Source organism: Scomber japonicus, chromosome 14, assembly GCF_027409825.1.
Source record: "Scomber japonicus isolate fScoJap1 chromosome 14, fScoJap1.pri, whole genome shotgun sequence".
NCBI lineage: Eukaryota > Metazoa > Chordata > Actinopteri > Scombriformes > Scombridae > Scomber > Scomber japonicus.
In genome coordinates this window covers 33682636-33704220 of record NC_070591.1, presented here as the reverse complement: position 1 = coordinate 33704220, position 21585 = coordinate 33682636, and the positions used below count along the sequence as shown (strand labels likewise).

General features: G+C 39.9%; 1 protein-coding gene across 1 annotated transcript in view; it reads right to left on the bottom strand.

The window, feature by feature from the left end:
- Positions 1–21361, bottom strand: part of rasgrp3 (RAS guanyl releasing protein 3 (calcium and DAG-regulated)) — a 57065-nt gene extending 35704 nt beyond the window's left edge. Inside the window, exon 1 of the mRNA XM_053333061.1 lies at positions 21259–21361. The gene's annotated coding sequence lies outside the window, so the exon portion shown is untranslated. The remainder of the gene's footprint in view (positions 1–21258) is intronic.
- Between the last annotated feature and the right edge of the window lie 224 nt (positions 21362–21585).

Genomic DNA, 21585 nt, shown 5'->3' with positions numbered 1-21585 from the left:
CCTTTTGGTGGGTTTGGGGGGTAAAAGGGCACCAAAATATACAGATGAGTAACAAAGTAAAAATAACAAAATGATTTATCTTAGTTTTAAGGTGATCTCATTTTTCTACTTACATTAGTGTGACTACGTAGTTGCTGTGGTAGGGCAGCAAAAACTACTGAAAAAAGGCTGGATGTTATTCTAATTTGGTTGCTGCTTTAATTCATTAGGTGCACTAATCAATATCTGTTGATTAAAGTCCCAGTGATGCCCCCAAGTGGCCAAAAAATGATGCTGCTTTAAATTTTGGTGTCTGCATCATAGAATAGGTTTAAACAATCATACTGAAATAATATATTAAATGAAACTTGATGCTGTGTGTGGCTTATTAACCATTGACTTGCTGCCATAAACAGTAAGTTAATTATCTTCTTGATCATAAATGTGAAAGTTTGTATTTTGAAGATGAATTAGATCATACATGTCATTGTCCATGAACCCAAGGAGATAAATAAGATAAGAATGATTTTTTAAACTAAATAATGAATAAACACATGTGCAGATTTGACATGGTTCTCGTGGTAACTTTTGCTAACTTGTTAATGTCATTTAGAGAATGTAGAAAAGTTAGACTTGCTTGGGAGCACACATTACACATCCAAAATACACAAATTTAGTAACTTCATTCCTATAATCCCCCCCCCCCCCCCCCAACAAATTTCTAGTTTGGTGAGCTTTAGTACTCTAAAGAATGAAATGTCAAAAATGACCATTCTATTACAGTTGTTGGTCTCAGGAGGTACAAGTTAGATTCAGATTGTTTCATTGATTCAAGGGGTTCAGTTAGAATAGAACTCTGACAGACATTCCCAAACTGTGGTTTTGTAGTTTTAAAAAATGACCAGCTGACACTGTGAAGAATGTGGGAACTATATACACAAGACTTTGAAGGACAGTGAGCTGTGTTGAGAGTTTTTTCATAACATCCAACTGTAGCAATATGTGTACTGAACTGAGCTAATACTGGAACCGAGGATATTCTTGGATGACTAGTGGCATGCATGAAAAAAAGAAAAGTTATGTTCACCCACATTATCAAAGTAAACCTCAAAGAGGGTCAGCCACATTTCGATGCATAGCTCCTTAGTTATTATCTGCTTAACTGCTTTTCATGTTCCTGAAATCTATCACAGCATACAAGAACTCCAGTATGAAAACCCTAGAGAGGTCAACTTGTCACTATGTCACACCAATGAAAGGCAGGCAAGTTTCTATATTTTTGTTATAGTCAACAAATCCCAAGAAAAGAACAAACCAATAACATATTATTCCATCTTTCAGTACATTCTGATTTCCCATTTGTTAATAAAAATGTAAGCATGTCATGTAATGTAAACAATTAAATCTGAAGTTTCAGCTGGGCACTGTAGTTTTAGCCTGTAAACTAGTGTATTTTGCTTGTATATATCTATTTTATGTCTGATGGGAAAAGGCAACAAGTAAAAGAACACTAAAGAACGCTAAATAAGATGTACCATATTCAGTGTGAATGAGTCTGTGATTTAGCTTTTAAAAGTTAGGAAACCAACAGTGGACTTGAGCTCTCTTGCTGTTATCAGCACTGTCCACCTGCCTTTATATTTGTTACTACATTCACTGCGTGTTAGTTTTTCTGTTTAGCTGCATTGTCTAATATAGGTTGCAGCATGTTAATAATTACCTTGGGTTTGAAATTAATAACCCCTGAAATGTTTGTTTTTCTTACCTCCAGGCTTCACTTCTAACGTTGCTGCAATGATGGCGTACCCCAGGACTGTCTAACATCACAGTTGGGGTGTGGTTACAGGTGCATCAAAGCACACCCACCAGTCTGTTTTAAAGTGATGGTTGCCAGATTCTCTTTCTACTTTACCCTGTTTATTTCATTAAAATCTGAATCTCTTTAGATACTGTTGATTGGACAAAACCAACCAAGGACTCTGGGAAGTGATTAACGTTTCTTTATGGTTTTCAGGAATTTTATAAATGACAATAAAGTCAATCAAAGAAATGATGATTGACAGATTCCTCAGTAATTTAAATAAATGTTAGTTGCAACTCTACTACATAACTTCAAATATTTCCACTATGGTCATGTGCCCCCCCGAGCAGAACAGTATACAGTGGCTCATTTCTGTTGATTTGGGCAACCAGTTGAACCCAAGGCACTGCTGCTGCTCTTAATAATATATATTTTAAATCTCCTTTCTTAACAGTAAGTCTCACAAAATGGATAATTGCATAACAGATGTATCCCGTGAGATAGCATGAATACTAAAGCATGTTGAGTCTTGAGGGACAAGGTGTTATATAATCTGCAACATAATGCTTTAACCTTGCATTTTCATGTGTGCGCTGTTCCAGTAGGCAGTATGAATATTTAATAGACTTGTTTGACTGTAAAAGCACATGGCTCAGCTTCAGGCATAAGGTCAGTATTTAAAATAATGTTTTTCTCTACCACTATAAAAAAAGTAAAATACAAACAACTGCCACTATTAATTTTTGAAGAGCACAGCAAGTTAGGTTAGACAAAGGGGATGAAGACTGGTATCTGGGGTATATGCTTTACAAAGAGTAAACATCTAAGTAAACCAGTAAACTTAAAGTCACCAGCAAAGGCACAAACAGTAAGATTCATAAAATCCATAAAAATCTAGACATCAGTGGTTCAGGAAGTTAATGAGAAATAAAATAAAATCTTGAAAGTCTCTGCGATAAAGGTATGTTTTAAGAAGAAATTTAAAAGAAGTCACTGAAACCACTGACCTAATTTCCTCAGGCAGCTTGTTCCAGACTTTTAGGGCTCTGACTAAGAAAGCTCTGCCACCTCTAGTTTTCAGTCTTGTCTCGTCAACAACTAAATGACCTCTGCTCAAGGATCTCAGGCTATAAACAGGTTTGTATGCAACTAATAGGTCAGATCAAATATGGCCAGGCCACAAAGAGCTTTAAAGTCAATGGGAAAATCTTAAAATCAATTCTAAAACATACTAGGAGCCAGTGCAAGGAGGCTAAAACAGGTGCAATATTCTCAAAATATGTGCAAAAAACTTCTCTTGGTTCTTGTAAAAAGTTGTGTAGCAAGTGTAGAGGCTGTTGCGTGAGGAACTGCATGTAAAATGGTCTCTGTGTCTCTGACAAATAAAATAGAACACATTTTAGAAGCGCAAAACTTAAATTGCTATCAAAACAGGCACCAAGATTCTTTGCAACCGGCTTAATGTCTTCTGACAGGGAACCATATAAAAGGTAGGAGCTCTTTAGCAATGTTCTGGGAACGAACTACAACAATTTCTGTTTTGCTTGATTAAATTGGAGGAAATTCTGTGCCATCCAGTCTTTGACATCACAGAGACAGTCAATCAGTGAACTCAGCATTCCGAGGCCAGTGTGTGTCATTGGCTTGGCATTGAAAAGAAATACCGTGTCTATTAGCCTAATAATAAGCATGTAAAAGGAAAAAAAATGGTCCCAAAGCTGACCCCTGTGGGACACCATACTTGACAGGAGCAAAAGATGACATATGGCCATTAATGGAGACACAGAACCTCCTGTTTAACAGATATAAAGAAAACCAATTTAAGGCTATGCCAGATAATCCTACCCAATCCCTCAACCTGTCTATCAGTATGATATGGTCAACAGTATTAAAGGCAGCAGTAAGGTCCAAGACAAAAGGACACAACACTTCCCATCATCAGCAGTCGTTAAGAGGTCCATTAGTCACCCTAGGCTGTAGTAAATGGAGAAGCATTGGCTGATCCGTATGTACTGAAGATTATTTTTGTTGACCTGCTAGTGATAAATGAGGAGCAGTCAGTCTATTCCACACTATAGTCTTAATGGGGAGAACTGATGGCATGAGTGAGACGTGGTCCTGATAGTTATTATTGTCTGAATGGGAATTGGAGCTGTTGTTTGTGGGGAGCTGTAAGCGGTTGAGGGCGGTAGGCCACGGGGTGGAGATAGTAAGTCTGCTAGTGGGGGCAGTGAAAGAAAGTAGTCCCTCTTCCCCCTGCTGGATGCTACTCGGTGGAGTGTTTAGAATGGCCAAATACAAATTGTTAGCTAAAAATATGACCACCCGGTATGTATGCCTTCATTTATATACATAGACAGAGGATTCCAAAAGAGGTTAAATTGTGATTAAAAAAAAGGCATTGTGCTACACAAGCTAATTAAAGCCAGCTGTGGAAACTGTGCTGCTGAAGCTACAGAGGAAGGAGCTTTTCTCGACTAGTGTGAACTACGGTGTGGAGTGGCGCCCTGACACCGGAGGAGCCCGGGGGCTACAGTGGCAGCCGAAAAGAGATGGAAATTCGTACAAGTCCTGGATGTTATACTATCCTACTACTATAATTGGAGAGCAGGATGTTAGTCATTCCGTCTGTCTGTCTGTCCTTCACCTTTCGCCAGCCCCCTGATTATATGCGTAGAGACGCTGTACATAGGGTCGTGAATGACGGGAGGAGCGAGAGGCACATTTATCCACGGCCAATTTCAACATGCCTATCAAGAGTAAATCACTATTGGAAAATACTCGTGATGCCACCAAAATGCCGCATGACAAATTGAGGCAAGGTCAGAGAAGTCATGTAAGAAACCACAAAACACAATCCACACAGTAGCTAATGCTAATGCTAATGCTACAGTTTGTTAGTTACTCACCCATAGAGCCTTCCATGTAATTATCCTTCCGCGACATGAATAATGTTTGTTGTTTTAATTCTGTGTAAGGTGACCACGGGTGACTTGAAAGGCGGCATCAAATAAAATGTGTTATTATTATCAGTGCTCTCAAGTTTCATGAAAAGTTTGACATGAGATTACACAGCTATAAGGACGCTGCGCTCTCTTGCTCATACTAATAATAATAATTATTAGTATGAATTCACGTATTATGTTCCTCTTGGTCTCAGGGTTAAGATCCTTTTTGTTCCAGAGTTAAATAATAACTGGCCTAACAAAAACTTTGATCATGTTGTTTCCATGAATACGCACAGACACATACACGCACTGCGGACGGACGGACGGACACACACACACACACACACACACACACACACATCTGGCGGTAGTATTTTTTTGGTAGTTGGATAATGCTGGAAGTACAATTATTGTTACCACTAAACAGCCAAGCTGCAAAATAAACAATCACTATATCTATAAAGTATATCTACAATCAACACATTTCCTTTTCAACTGTCTAGATTATCTGTTTAGATTAGGGAGGGATGTGAGGTCTTCACTGAGGTTAAGGTGAAGTTTAGGTTTATAAACAACTTCTTCAGCAGAGAGCCAGCAACACAGGTCACCATTTCTGACGGTCACAGATTTTGGTGTAACACCGGTTAAAACAAGGGAACATTTATTTTTTCAGACAATACTTGCATAAAATATTACATTTTTCTGAGGTAATGAGTATTCACATTTCCTTGATCATTACCCATCCTTACCAAGATATAGAAATGATTACTTAGATGTTTGTTTTAACATATGACTGTTTTCATTAGCAGCTAGATCATACTTCACAATGTGATTATGCATGTAAAGCCTAACCTTTTCATGCATTGTGTCCACTATATTACTATTTAGTCTGTGTGTCATAGCCTATAACATTTTTCAAAAATTCCATTATCAATATATATTGACTTTGTTAACCAGTGGTGTGTCATCATGCATTATCTCATTTAAAAAAACTGTCTTGACTTTTCCGCAGTGTGCTGACACAGAATGAGACAGCAGAGGCGATTGGAGGCTCATACATTCTGATTAACCCTTTCATGCCTATATATGCATATATTTCAGTTAATGTACAAATAAACATAAACATATTGCTGCTTCACTTTCATACCTACCTGCTAGCATTACCATGCTAATAAAATACCTATCTATCTAACTAATTCATCCCCCAGCAACAACATTAATAATTCTCATTTACATACACCATCTCATTCACACATGGCCTAACATGTTCTTGGTTATGTGGATCGAATTTCAAACAACTATCTGATGCAACTACACTCATGGATTATAATTTACTCTACAGCATAAAAAACACATTTGAAATATTTACTTTTCAGCTGAGCGCCATGAGAACGATCACCACCGAAAGAGACTGAAGAAGACATTGGAGCCACCTCAGGTTACAGGTACTCATACTTTCTGATTACCCCAGCTGATTGTTCTAGTATTTATTATCCAGCTATATGTGAAAGCTAGTAGTTGTGCAATACTGCTCAGCCTCTGCCCCTCCAGCTCCACAGTCTGCTGAATGAGGAGAGCACAGCCATTTGTCATAGATGTGTTACTGGGACATACAAATAAATAGGAGGCTAGTAAAGGACTAAAAGTGCAGAGTAATAGTTAAGTGACTAGTTGTGGTTGGTAGAAGCTGTTAGCACCAGAACTTACTGTGGAAATTTGGCTATTTGGGCTTTGGTATGCTGATGTTGGGTTGTAGCTTGTCTTGACCCGGTACCGGTGCTCCCAGGTGTGCTAGTTAACAGTTAGCTCTCAAAGCGTTTGTGCAAGCTTCCGCAGGCTAAATGTGAAATCCCAGCACAATCATTAAAATCCTTCCGCCAGTTAAAAGATAAAGTTAAAAACAAAACAAAAAAAAACCTACATAGAAAGTCAAATTATGAAAGAGCTTTTTGCAGGCAAACACTACAACTACTTTGTATTTAAATTCCCAGGAGGATATTATGGGTTATAAAATGCAGTTGATGTTTTTAACAGTGTTAAATTAAAATGTCATAGACAGTGTACACAACCTCAGTCTCTTGACTCATTCTCTCCCTATATACACTCAGTACTGAGCAATACTCTGTCAGGTGTAATCAGTCATTTTCACATTGCACATAAAAAGTGGTGCATTGCATTGTGAGATTGTTGGCAGACAGTGGATAAGAAAGAGAGAGCTGCAGAGTGAGAGCTGCTGGTTCTGGAAGTTAAAATCCCCATTTTCCCATGAAAGGGATTTAAAAAGGATCCAAGTCATATTCTACAGCTCTATATTATAACTATAAAATATAGAAATGTTGAAGGTACAAGCCTGTGTTCATAGAAATTAAAAGTCAGTTAGTTGAACTACAACTCCCAATGTGCATTTTGGCAAGAAAGCTGTAATATCTGTGTTTGAATGAGCACTCACAAATAATATGAATATATCACAAATTGCAAAGAAAACAACGGTTTACCATAACTTACTCCACATTTGTTTAAATCAGTGTTTTTTATCACTGCTTTTAAATGATTAAAACCACTGTCACATAGTTTTTCTGCCAGAATATTATTTCTATGGTTTACTGTTTTGTTGCTCTTGTGCTGTGTCTCCCACCCCAATTATAATAAAATAATGTATAATAAGCAGCCAAAACACTCACAAATAGGTTAAATGATTGAAAACAAACACACACTGTAGAATAACACACTGGACTTGGATTGGTTGTGGCATGTTAGCATCAATCAGGTCAAACTGCTGAGTCACTGTGATACTGACATGCATTCAACTTAAATAATCTAATGAAGTCTATTTAAAGACCTGCAGTTAATCATATCGCTGTGCTCGCTCCCTCTCCCTCGCTCTCCCACTGGACACGAGCTCAAACTAATGTAGACATCCAGTGCGCGTGCGTGCAGAAAGTGACATCAGACAAGTCAGGTCAGACACGGCGAAGTGCACCTGATATGTCACCAGCAGGTCACAGCCAGCGACAGAAAAAAAAAGCCGGCTCAATTTAATCCCCTGCGTGCTCACAGGTGTGCACGCAGGAGCACGGAGCGCACCACGCTATAAATACAAACCAGCATAAACATTCATTTTAACAGACATATTTCCGTAAACACTCCCTTAGTCAGATTTGTGTATCAGCTGATTCCGACACACAGATTTCATGTGTGTATTAATAACAGTGCAGTGTGTCTGAAGCCCTCCACACAGCCACTTGACATTCTGCAGCGCGATGGCACTCAGAAGCAGAGCACACAAGCTTCACTTCGTTTACCGATCGTGAGCACAGACGCCTAACTCTCTCTCTCTCTTTTTTTTTTTTTTAGAGTGTGACAAAGATGAAATAAAGCACAAAAGACTCTCATTTGAACCCCAGCAGAGAAAGAAAAACCTGCACGCTCCAGTTTCCTTTTAGATGTGTTACCAAAACATTCCCACTGATCCACAGGCCGATACACTGATGTGCAGTTACTGCCTCTTCATCTGTGCACACGCACACTCCACATAATATTCTTCTTTTTGTCATCATTTTATCGCAAGTCAATCTGCATCTGATATAATCAAGGGACCCCAGATTTTCAAAATAAGAGTCTTGAGTTTCCCAGTGAGCACTAACCAGGATTTTAACTTCCTTTTCAACCTCTTATCAACTAGCAAAACTGCAGTTAGAATATCAATGTGTCACAAATCACCAATATATTTACTTATTATGAGAATTTATTCAGTTGATTTGTGTGAAGATATTTCTCTAAAAGTCATGTTGCACTGGTAGGTGAAATGTGCTCCATACAAAGTTATAATTTCAATGCTTTTAATGTTTTCATATAAAATGTCGTAACTAGGTAGTAGGGGTGAAGCCGAATCCGAACACTGTACAAACACAAATGATGTTTCTTATAAATATCTACACATGCAGGTCAGGACTCGTAGTGCAGCGAGGTTACATCACCGTCTCCGTCCCTTTCCTCTGCTCTGCTCTGTCTCTGTGTCACAGATGCATATATACAGCTGCAGGTCTGTGTGTAGACTGGAGTTTGAGACCAGGATTTGCAACAGTGACATTTTTTAATCCTCTACAAGGTGCAAATAATAACCTATCGTCACTTTGGAACCTAACAAGAAACCACATCCACATTTCCCAGTTGAAAGCCATTATTGCAAATCCCTGTGAAATATGGTCTAAATGTGAATGTTTAATCAACATTAATGAAAAATCTAATCTCCTCCAAATAAAGACAGGGGACCATATTTGTCACTGAGACTCTTCCAAAAACAGGGACCCTTTTTTAGCCTGCTGGGTCTCACACAACAGTTTTAGGAATATTCAGAAAAAAACAAAACAGCTCGGGTTGCAAAATTCCGGGAATTTTCAAACTTGGAAACTTTCCATGGGAATTAACGGGAATTAACGGGAATTAACTGGGAATTTACTAAACTGAAGGTATGTTCTTATTAGGGAACTTAAATATAGTTGTGTAAAATAATATTTTAGCATAATCCTGACTTAAACAACCAGATATCATGCAGTACAGTTGAATATCTATGCTATCACATGCTCACATAGCACACTGTTTACTGCAGGGCTACTGAGACCACGCCCCCTACATGCACTGTGCATACTGAGGCCACGCCCCCTGCATGCACTGTGCATACTGAGGCCACGCCCCCTACATGCACTGTGTATAATGAGACCACGCCCCCTACATGCACTGTGTATACTGAGACCACGCCCCCTACATGCACTGTGCATACTGAGACCACGCCCCTACATGCACTGTGTATACTGAGACCACGCCCCCTACATGCACTGTACATTCCTCCATCACATGCACAGATGATTTCTACAATCCTAGACCACACTTTTGAGCTCAGAGCACACAACTTGAAGCCAGACTTTTGAGCCTGTGGTGTTGATGACATTATATGGTAATATATATTTAGGGATATTTTTATGTGTAAGTGCTATATTTAGCCTTATGATGGAAAAAATAAAACTGGTCAAAACCAAATAAACTAAATTTATACAGTAAATATCACTTCAACAGACAGCAGTGGAACTTTGATGTTACTAGTTATATCATTTACACCTAAGTACATAACAATAACTAATAGTTTTAAAAACATATTTTTGGATTTTATGAGTTGTATCTCCACCAGGATACATTGGACACCCCCCCCCCCCCTCAGGGATGTGTAGCTTCACAGACACATTGTTGTATTTTTTCAGAGTTGTGTGTGAAACCATTAAGAATAATAACATTTAGTTGTTTTTTTAATATTAAATTATAAATAATTGTATAATTTAATATAACTTCAACAGCTCAGGGACATCAAGCGACATTGTGCACCTTTTTTTATCGTCAACTTAAAATAATGATTTTTAATGAAGGGGTGGACTTTTTTTATCCAATTAATCAATCAAATGATGATACCTTTCCACTAAATTACCCTCAGTTGCCATAAATTCCCATTTAATTCCCATAATTCCCATGGAAAGTTTCCAATTTGGAATATTTCCAAAATTCCCCAGCTTAACTTCCCATGGAAATTTACCGGAAACTTTCCGGAAATTTACCGGAAACTTTCCACCCCTTTGCAACCCTAAAAACAGCAAATCTGGAACAACCTAGAAACACTGATATAATGTCATCATCACTCACTATTCCACTATTCTATTCTAACATGATACATGTAGAAGAAGAAAAAGCAGGGAAACAGTTACTGCAGCAGTCAGTGTGGTTGTTTTATTAAACTCACTGGTAACTTCACTCTGGTTGGGACAAACTGCAGCCAGGTGGAACCGTTTCATACATTCATACAGAGTCAGATTACCCTCAGTGCATTCTGCGCAGTTACTTAGGTGACGACCAGCAAAATAATTATGCTAATCAGATGCTGCATGTGTCTTTCGCCGCCGCAGCAGCAGCAGCAGCAGCAGCAGCAGCAGCAGCTCATTATGAATGCATGTGTACCCACAGTGAAGGGAAGCTGTGAGCTTTACGTACGTTTTCACAAAAGCCGCCCACGTGTTAACCTGTAAGACCTGAAGTCATCATACTGGTGTTATTGGCGCCGAAATGATGAATTAGAATATGCAGCAGTGTCCCACACACAGTAAAGCAGCCAGAAGATTTGATGTTGCCTTTAAGATTCAAGTTATGTCATTTAAATTAATACCAAGATGGATCTATATGCCACATTCTGAGTGTTTTTGTTGTTTTTTGTGGGGGGTGGGGGGGTCATAAATGTAATCAGGGAATATCACCCCAATGTGCCTATTAGATTATGAGATATCTTTTATGCAAACGTGACATTTAGTCCAAGGTGAGGTGCGAGGAGAAAAGTCATGGAGTGTCAGTGATGGAAAGGCTTCATTCTCTGAGGAATATTAATGTGCTGAGTAGGCAAACCGCCAATATGATTGTGACATTTTGTGATGCGGAGAGACACTTTGGCCCGGTGGCAGTTTGGTCTGTGGCTCTAGAGGGAAGGTCAGGGGTCATTAGAGCAGTTAAAGACACAGGGTGGCACATTGCAACATGCAGTCTGCTCAAAAACCGTGTGTGTGTGTGTGTGTGTGTGTGTGTGTGTGTGTGTGCTCCAGTTTCAACCAAAAACACACAAGAAATAAAAAAAGTGAGTAGTAAAAAAAAAAGTATTATGTAACCTGCTACCTAGAGGGGAAAGAAATTGAGAGAGGAAGCTAGACAGACCTCAAAACAGAACCTGAAACTTTATTTATTTTTTTGCTACTTGAAGTGCTGAATTAAACAACATAAAACATATATACTGCTGAAGGTTGAAATGAAGCTATGTATATATGAAAAAAACAACCTACAAGCAACCATGATGCAATCTGTGCAAGCCCCAGACTACAATAGCTTAAAGGCTAGTTCAGGAATACCAAACAATACAAGAAGATTATTATTACTAGTGAAATCATACACTGACTATGTTTTAATATGTAATTTAAGTCAAACAAGAGTATCCCCTCATTACAAATTGAGCGCCTTTAGTCCTTTTACCTCATCCGGGAGGCAATGATTGCCACGCAATAGAGTGGATCACACTGTACACATGACAGACTCTTATGTGTTACACACAATTACCATAAAACTATCAAGCACATGCAACTATAATCAACCCTGAAAGGACGGGTTCACAGTCAAAGTATTTCTTAAAACAACAGTCAGGTCCCAAATCAACATTGAACACTGTTTTTCTTGCTGTAATGATTCCTCCTGTTCATACTGACCATTAGAAGATCCCTTCATAATGTGTTAACAATGGAAGTGATGGAGGACTAAATCAACAGTCCTCCTGCTGTGTAAAACTGTATTTAAAAGTTGATCTGAAGCTAATATGGAGCTTCAGTTGTCTGAATGAGTCAAATCAAGTCTTCTATGTTTCAGCATTACAGTGTTTTTAGTACCTAAGTCTTTTTGTTACTATACTTCCACCACAGCTCAACAGGAAACACTAAGAGGGAGTTTGATGCTAAAAAGACTGTAAATGTGTCAGATATCACTTGATATGAATAACTCACACTGATGAAGCTCAATAGCTTCTGATCATCTACTTTTAAATGACTGTGTGGACACACTGTGGATTTTGTCCTCCATCACTTCCATTAAAAGGAGATCTTTTAACAGTCAGTATGAACAGGAAAAACTGCAAACTTATCCTTTAAAGTCCTGACAAAAACAAGTGTCCTGCTTAATATCTGACAGATATGAGTGTGCAACAAAAGAACCAGCACAAAACTGCCACAAAATTCTATTGCAGCACATTAACATTCACTTTAGGAATGAAATCAGCTGGATATTTGAGGTACTAATTAAGATAAAGACTACAGACTTATGTCTTAGTCTATTAGTTGTTGCACATTCCCATACAAACATTTAGGCAACTACATATGCACCTTACCTCATCTGAGACCTTCAGTCTGCCAAGATCTACCAACAGACCACATGGATCCACCTTTTAAAACATGCTCATATATAGATCCACCTTCTGCACGTTCAAATCCACATCAAAACCCAAATCCACCGGGATCATCAAGACCGCTACTAAACCCAGCATAGCTCTCTCAGACGTCGGTACTGGATCGAAAAATTTCCCATCCCCTTTTCTTTAGATGCCCCTCTATCTATTCTGAAGTCCTTTGTCTCTCTCGGCCATACAGTACAGGCAGCGCTGATCCCAGTGTGTGAGTTGTTTGTCTAAATGGCCAGTAGACTTCCTTCAATTCTTTCCCAACTTAGTTTTCCTGCCTGTGTTGGTTGGTTTCCCTGCACTGAGCTAAATATAGGGACCACACAAGGTAAAGTGGAAAAGAGCAGAGCAGGAAATGTATCACAATATACTTGTGCGCACGTTTAGTGTTTGTTTCTGTGCGTCTTCCTGTCTCAAATCCAAGCAACATTCAAGATAAGTTAACCCAGTAAATACCCTGTTAGACACATGCTTACAAACCAGCAACGTTGAAGTGACTCATTCTGATTCAGATTTCTGAGTAATATTTTATGTCGCCACTTCACAAATAGGGTTAAGTGTGTGTGTTTGTGTGTGTGCACTTATGTTCCCGCATTGTTGCTCTGTTCTTGTGTGAGTGGGGTCAACCCATCCCATACTCCACTCTAATGACGTTGCACACATTGTTTTGTCTCTCTGGGCTTCTAAAAATGTCTGCCTAAACAAAAACACTGACTACACATCCTGCTGCCTGGCCGAACAAAAAGAATTCAACCCCAGCTCTTATTGTCTCTCCTACATTTTCAGTAAGGTGTCGTATGCTCTGGAATTCAGTGAGTCATTTAGGACGGGGTCAAATTAGTTAAGGTTGATTGAATCCACAAATTAAAGTGCCCGACGTAGCTATGAATGGTCCAAGTTCCAAACTTTCTAAGGATTTCTTAAAGAATTAGTTCACAAGTAAATGTGGACATTCGAGGGGTTATATTGTGTCTACACATGCTTTGTAGTGAAAGTAGCATGTTAGCAGAGTAGGTTTCAGTGTCTGGCACAGTACAGGTCAGGTTAGGGTTAGGTGCTCAGAGCCCAACATACAATCACTGTAGAACAGAGGTCAGCAATTAAGTTAAATCACGGCCAGTTTCTTCAGTCTTAACTTTCTTTTACTTTCTCTTACTTCAGACTACTTTAGGTATAGGCTATCAAATTTTCAAATAGCTATTTTGTTCCTTTAAACATTTTACTACTTTTTCTGTGCTTCAGTTTTAAGTTCTTGCAGGTGATGGGAGGTTGACTGACAGTATGTACATGGATACCTCATTTGGGGTTGTGACTAATGTCGTTATGCGGTGTGTTTACATGGAGATGTCTGGTCAGCACCATGGAGGATGGTGCTGATGGAAACTTGATTTTAAACTTTTTTGTCACTCCTCAGCATCTCCACAAGCCATTTTAGGGAGATTTACTATGGTCTGTATCTCCTTTTAGGGCCAGTGATGGGGATGACCACACTGTCCACTCTTAAAGCTGTGTTCACACCAAGAGCGTTGGACGCGATTTTGCGTCGAGATTACATGTAAAGTCAATGCAAACACGCGATTTACTGTTTTGCGGCGCGATACAGCGTCACACGCGACGCGATGGACGCGATGCTGCGAAAATCGCGTCAACGCTCGAGTTGAAAATATTGAACTTTTGCAGCGACATCGCGTGACGCCATTCCGCAGCAGCCTATCAGCGTTGAGATTCTCCTGATGTCGCTGACGTCACTGACGTCGCCGTCCTGGATCACTCTTCTGCAAGATGGAGGACAAACTCATTGTTGCCGTGACAGCTCACCCCGTGCTTTATGACACGTCATGTCTCCTTTACCGGGATCGGTACAAAAAGGAGCAGGCGTGGAGTAAAGTAAGCCAGGTGGCTGGATTACCTGGTAAATATGTAAATATGTATTTGTTGCGTGTTTGCAGCTATTGGTTAGCATTAGCATAGCCCCAGTTAGCGTAGCTGGCTTTCCCGTCATAAAGTTACTGGTTTACTAGATTCAACAGTTAATTTACGTGTGTTCTTGTCAGTTGATGTGTGTCGCAGGAGATGGAAGAGCCTCAGGGACACAGATATGAGGGAGAGGAGGAAGGGGACAGAGTCTAGGAGTGGGGCAGCAGCAGGGACAGCGAAGAAGTGGAAGTACTTTGCGGTCCTGTCTTTCCTCGACCCCTTTGTAGCCCCCCGTGAAACAAGCGGGAACATGGGGGCAGGGGTCGAGGAAGATGGGGCCGTGGAGTACAGTGTAGGGTCCATGGAGGACGAGGGAGAGACAGCAGGCCCATCAGGGATTACCATCGGAGGTTTGTTGATGAATGAACACACACACAGAAACGACATGGAAACTAGTTTTTGTATAAAATGATAACTGACTTGTATTGATGTGTCAGTACAGATATTTTCACAGCCTGCACTAAAAAAATGTCAATAACTAATCTGTACTCTCACCTATACCAAACCTACAAGTTAAAATGTGAAGAATGAAGGGCACTAAAACACCATTTGCTTTAAAGTGTTGTGGAGGATAGATATTGCTATGGCTAGAACAGTATGATGTATTAAATGACTGCATCTGTAAAATGCTTTATGTGCTGTAATTGTTAGAATAACCTAGTCAATATATTGGATATTGAGAAGTAACTCAATATCCAAATTAATATTTGTTTAAATATCTTAAATTAATTATCTATTAAACTATCTTAATATGTCTTGTACATACCTCTTGGCACTGAAGCAGCAGAGACAGCAGTGGGAGAGACAGCAGCGGGAGAGACAGCTGGACCATCATCAGGGGGAGCACCAGCAGACTCTGGCTCAATGTCAGAATCTGCTTGGGCTGTAGTAGTGACAAACATGTCTTAGTTTTTTTTGTTCATACAGTATATTAATTGACTAGGTTATTCTAACAATTACAGCACATAAAGCATTTTACAGATGCAGTCATTTAATACATCATACTGTTCTAGCCATAGCAATATCTATCCTAACACTTTAAAGCAAATGATGTTTTAGTGCCCTTCATTCTTCACATTTTAACTTGTAGGTTTGGTATAGGTGAGAGTACAGATTAGTTATTGACATTTTTTTAGTGCAGGCTGTGAAAATATCTGTACTGACACATCAATACAAGTCAGTTATCATTTTATACAAAAACTAGTTTCCATGTCGTTTCTGTGTGCGTGTTCATTCATCAACAAACCTCCGATGGTAATCCCTGATGGGCCTGCTGTCTCTCCCTCGTCCTCCATGGACCCTACGCTGTACTCCACGGCCCCATCTTCCTCGACCCCCACCCCCATGTTCCCGCTTGTTTCACGGGGGGGCAACAAAGGGGTCGAGGAAAGACAGGACCGCAAAGTACTTCCACTTCTTCGCTGTCCCTGCTGCTGCCCCACTCCTTGACTCTGTCCCCTTCCTCCTCTCCCTCATATATGTGTCCCTGAGGCTCTTCCACCTTCTGCGACACACATCAACTGACAAGAACACACATAAATTAACTGTTGAATCTAGTAAACCAGTAACTTAAAGCCAGCTACGCTAACTGGGGCTAATGCTAACCAATAGCTGCAGACACGCAACAAATACATATTTACATATTTACCAGGTAATCCAGCCACCTCGCTTACTTTACTCCACGCCTGCTCCTTTTTGTACCGATCCCGGTAAAGGAGACATGACGTGTCATAAAGCACGGGGTGAGCTGTCACGGCAACAATGAGTTTGTCCTCCGTCTTGCAGAAGAGTGATCCAGGACGGCGACGTCAGTGACGTCAGCGACATCAGGAGAATCTCAACGCTGATAGGCTGCTGCGGAATGGCGTCACGCGATGTCGCTGCAAAAGTTCAATATTTTCAACTCGAGCGTTGACGCGATTTTCGCAGCATCGCGTCCATCGCGTCGCGTGTGACGCGTGTATCGCGCCGCAAAACAGTAAATCGCGTGTTTGCATTGACTTTACATGTAATCTCGATGCGCGACATCGCTCTTGGTGTGAACACCCCTTTAGGCTGCCAGTGCCTTGGTGAAAGGTTGTAGGTCATTGGCGTAGGAAAGCAGAGGGGAGACATTAGGCATGGGCCGGTTACCGGTTTCAAGGTATACCACGGTATGAAAAAGTCACAGTTTCAAAACCACTAAAATTTTCTGTCATACCGTTCCTGCGGTATGAGCGGGTTTTTTAAAAATGTGACATCTCGTCAGACAGAAAGTGGAGGTCGCTCAGGTCGTGTGCAGCTGCAGCATAAAGTAGTCCTCCTCCCGCGCACCTCCTGCTGTTACAAGCAGGTAGCTCTGCAGGCTGCAGTATGGCTGAAGGAGGCGAGCCCCTCGAACTTTCCCCCCGTCTAAAAGCGCCAAGTTGGCTGTATTTATACTTCGGGTACCGTAAAAAGACAGACAGACAGCCGTGGCTTGGAGGAAGAAGATCCCAACGTGCAAAACCTGCTTGCGGACAGTAGCAGCGCGAGGAGGCAATACATCCAATAGTGAGCAAGTCTCCAAAAACTGTTGAGATTCAGTTTTAAGCTCCTGCCTGCATTTATTTATTCATTTATATTTATATTAGAAGTGTTTTTACTTTTTTCAGTTATTTATGTTGTGATCTTGAGCCACAGGTTAAGTGATTGCATTTATTTGCATTTTGTGTTGGGTTTTTCACAAAAAAGAATTCATTTATGTCGTGACTTGAGTTGCAGGTTTAGCCTCAGTTAAAGGACTGCACTTTTTTTTTTTTTTTAAAGAAAGAATTCAGTTATTTTTTTTATTTTTTTTTTATTTTAAATACATATTTACTAATGTTCCATCATGTTCTATATAGCGTATGTTTAAAAATAAGACTGCTCAATGGGAAAAAAAAAAACATTTTTTTGTTTTTAAATACAGACATTTCAAAATATCACATTTTAAAGCTGTAATCATAATACCGTGAAACCGTGATATTTTTACCTAAGGTTATCATACCGTTATCATGTAGTCTCATGCCTAGGAGACATATATGATCCAACAGGATATGACAATTGTACGGTTCAGGTTCCTCTACTTGTAGAAGGTTAGTGAAAGCCATCGTCTACATTTACATGAGGGTTGTTATGGATTAAATAACTAGGAGTGAGGGTTCCTCAACTTGAGATGGATATCTTGAGCCACAGACAAAAGGAAGGTTGGAATAGAGGGAACTCCAGAAAACTGTGGGGCATAAGTGTTGGGCTTGAAGCTGCTGCACTGGTTGCTGAGGAACACAATGACACTGGTATGAAGCTACATTACTTGGATGGTAAGCAGATGGCTGTGAACTGGTTGATGACACTTGAGGTATAGGGATAGGTGGAGGTTGTATTGCTAACCATGGTTGGAGTCCCCTGAGCTGGTGGCAACTGACTTTGAGGACCATAGACTACTTGAGCTTTGCTGACCACTTGAGATGGTACTGGGGGTATATTTAGTGAGAAGGCACATGGGACAAAGAGGCAGGTGGCATTTGGATAGGAACTTGAGGTGTTGATAGAGATAAAGAAGGGTGAACTGCATGTATGTGGATAGAAAGGACATTAGATGGCTGAACTGAGCTTGACTGTATAAGAACCAAGCCCATGAGGTGGCAGACCTGTTGAGGTATCTCGGATCCAAATATTGGGTTTGTGGTGGTGAGACAGCTGTAGAAAGATCTTGGAAAATAAACCAATCCTAAAACTAGTCTACAGCCATGCTAGCAGCTCTGAGAGGCTGTACTTCCACATACTGCAGCAATGCTTGAGCTAAATGCTCATATCACTATGCTATCATGCTGGTACTTAGCAGGTAATGTTTACCATCTTGAGCAGTTTAGCATGCTAGCAGGCAAAAATGTGCTAATTAGCACTAAACACAAAGGACAGCTGAGGCATATCCTTCTGCAGGTATGTTTATAACTACAGCTGTACATAGCATGGAATTTAGCGCATGACAGGAATGTTTTGAAGCTGTTATCTTAAGGTAAAAGAGTTGCTTAATGCCGCTTTAATATAAAAAGTATGAACAGCTCTTATATACTAAGAAATTCCCATGTAAAAGACTAGAGAATGTGAAAGTTCACATCATCAAGACAGTTAGTGTATGAATAGTTGTGTAAATATTAAATGACTGTGCAATGACAATATAATACCAAATCAATTAAATGTGGGTTTCATTACATTAAAGGCCCATTCATGCTCAATGTTAAATACGGATACGGATACAGACGGAGCCTTCTGTCCGTGCTCTGCATTCATTTCGTCCATATTTCTGCACGTTTCCATAAAGCTTACGGATACGGACCAAACGGAGCAGTACCACCGGAAACCATGGGGGGGGGGGGGGCAGTGTTGCTGTCACTACCCAATACATAGCTCTAGTGAGACATGAAGAAGAAATAACAATGGAGGAAATTTTTGAGGAAAGGTTGTGCGTTCATAAAACATAGCATAGTCATAAACTTTTGACTATGCGCTGCCCCCTGGTGGATGTATTGGTTAACATCCATGCCAACGTAAGGGACGCATGGAAGTATGTGAGCAGTGACGCTAACATCGTTTGAAAAGGACGTATAGATTTACGTACATACGTTGAGCATAAATGGATCTTAATTGTCAGTCTTTTGCTGATGTTTGTTTATTTTACAGTCACTTCGATATTGTTAAGTGCTTAGTTGGATATTGGAGCTTTAAGAAACATTTTTTTAATTCTATGTTAACATGAGTGCAGTTTACGAGTCAGAAGCTGGTAATTTAGGTAATTGACATGAAGGCAGTTTCAGCCTACTGAACTCAGTGTTAGTCTCGTCCTACTCAGATGAGGAGAGGCTGATTTATTGGAATATATGATATGATATATTTTATTGTCCCCGTAGGGAAACTCAAAGGCTGCGCACATAAATGCCGCCGCAGTTCCAGTAAAACAAACTACATATGAACAAAAAAGAACCAGCTTATTCAATCACAACAATAAATTGCACTGACCACATGGTAAAACACATTGCACATAACACATACTGCACACACCCCATAATAAAAGACCATGAGACCACTCCATACTCCCTACAGCCTCAAACAGCATTGTTTAAAAGTTTGATAGCCTAACTTTCATCAGTGGAAATCACCCAGATGGTAAAAAAGTAGCCCATATTATCACCCAAAACAAAGTTTACCCGCTAGGCTAAATGAAAGTTACTCCAAATGGGCAGAAAACTGCTTCAAACTAAAAAAGCAACTGATTCTGAAACAGCCTGTATCATTAGCATCTATTTGGAGATACAGTATCTCACAAAAGTGAGTACACCCCTCACTTTTTTGCAAATATTTTATTATATCTTTTCATGGGACAACACTATAGAAATGAAACTTTGATATGCCTGTACAGCTTGTATAGCTTATAGATTTACTGTTAAATTGTATCAAAGTTTCATTTCTATAGTGTTGTCCCATGAAAAGATATAATAAAATATTTGCAAAAATGTGAGGGGTGTACTCACTTCTGTGAGATACTCTATGTTGTTGTCCACCTGACAAACGTCCATTCAGTATTTATATATACTGTATCTTAACCAGCCACTCATTTACTCTGGCTCTAGCCCAGGAGGAGTATAGACCATGTAGCCATGTGCTACCTCTGTGTCACCATCTGCATTTTTCACTGTCAGGGACCTTCACCACATTCAGTTAACTTCATTGGAAAACACGACCATGCCTTATCATGGCCTTCATCCAAAGAGGTATACACTTTACTGTGTGATTATACAATCCACTACAATGACATGGTGTTAAGAGGCCTGACCCTGACCACTTACTCACATAAATGTCGCTGTTGGTATGGAACCTTGAATTATACTGATTATGATTATGTATTCAGTTGTTTTTTATTTCAGGATCACATGTAACAAATGAACATTCCTGAAAACCAAAATGCCACAACTACACTCCAGAACACACTCCATCAAAGACTCAGCTGTGCACTTAGATCTGCAAATAGAGTTTGAAGTTAAATATGTGATACACACAGTGTAGTCGTATTTAACAAAGCAAACATATTTAGTTATACTGTTCCATCAGTGTTAAATGTGTCAACAGAAAGATTAATAATAATTACAATACAGTAGTGTTTTAGTAGAGATGAGAACCTTTTCTGTTAATCCCAGAAATTATCAGTGGGATTAGATTATTGCAAGCCTAAATAGCTTTGGCTTCATTGGTAAATGATGCTGTTCTTGGTCAATATGTGGTTGCCACCATCGGACAAACTTCATCAACTTCATTAACACAGTGTGTCCTCTGCCTGCTGCAAAGTGCAATGCACACACACCAAAAATTAAGGCAACATTATCAAAAAGTCCACAAAATCACCTGCTTTATGGCAAAATATAATATAAAAATAGAATAACCCAGAGCTTGAAGATTACCATCTAAATACACACACACACACACACACACACACACACACACACACACACAGCAGTGTTTAGGGATGCACTTACCTTTCTCTGATCCACACAAACATTACCGCCAGGTGACCTCTGCCACGCAATTCATGATCCTGTATTATGTGTACTCAGAGGGACAGTGATACACAACAGGCTGCTTTAAGTGCTGAGGGTTAACTCTGTCTGTCCAATAACTTCTACAAACACTCTCCCCCTGTCTTTGACACACACACACACACACGCACACACACACACAGAGTCTATTAATAGATTCAGAGTTTACTGGAAACAAAGGTTGGTGTGCAGGACAGCTCTGCAAATATCAGTGTGTAGCCTTGCTACAGATAGAGACAGAGGGGAGGAGACAGACAGAGCAGGAGA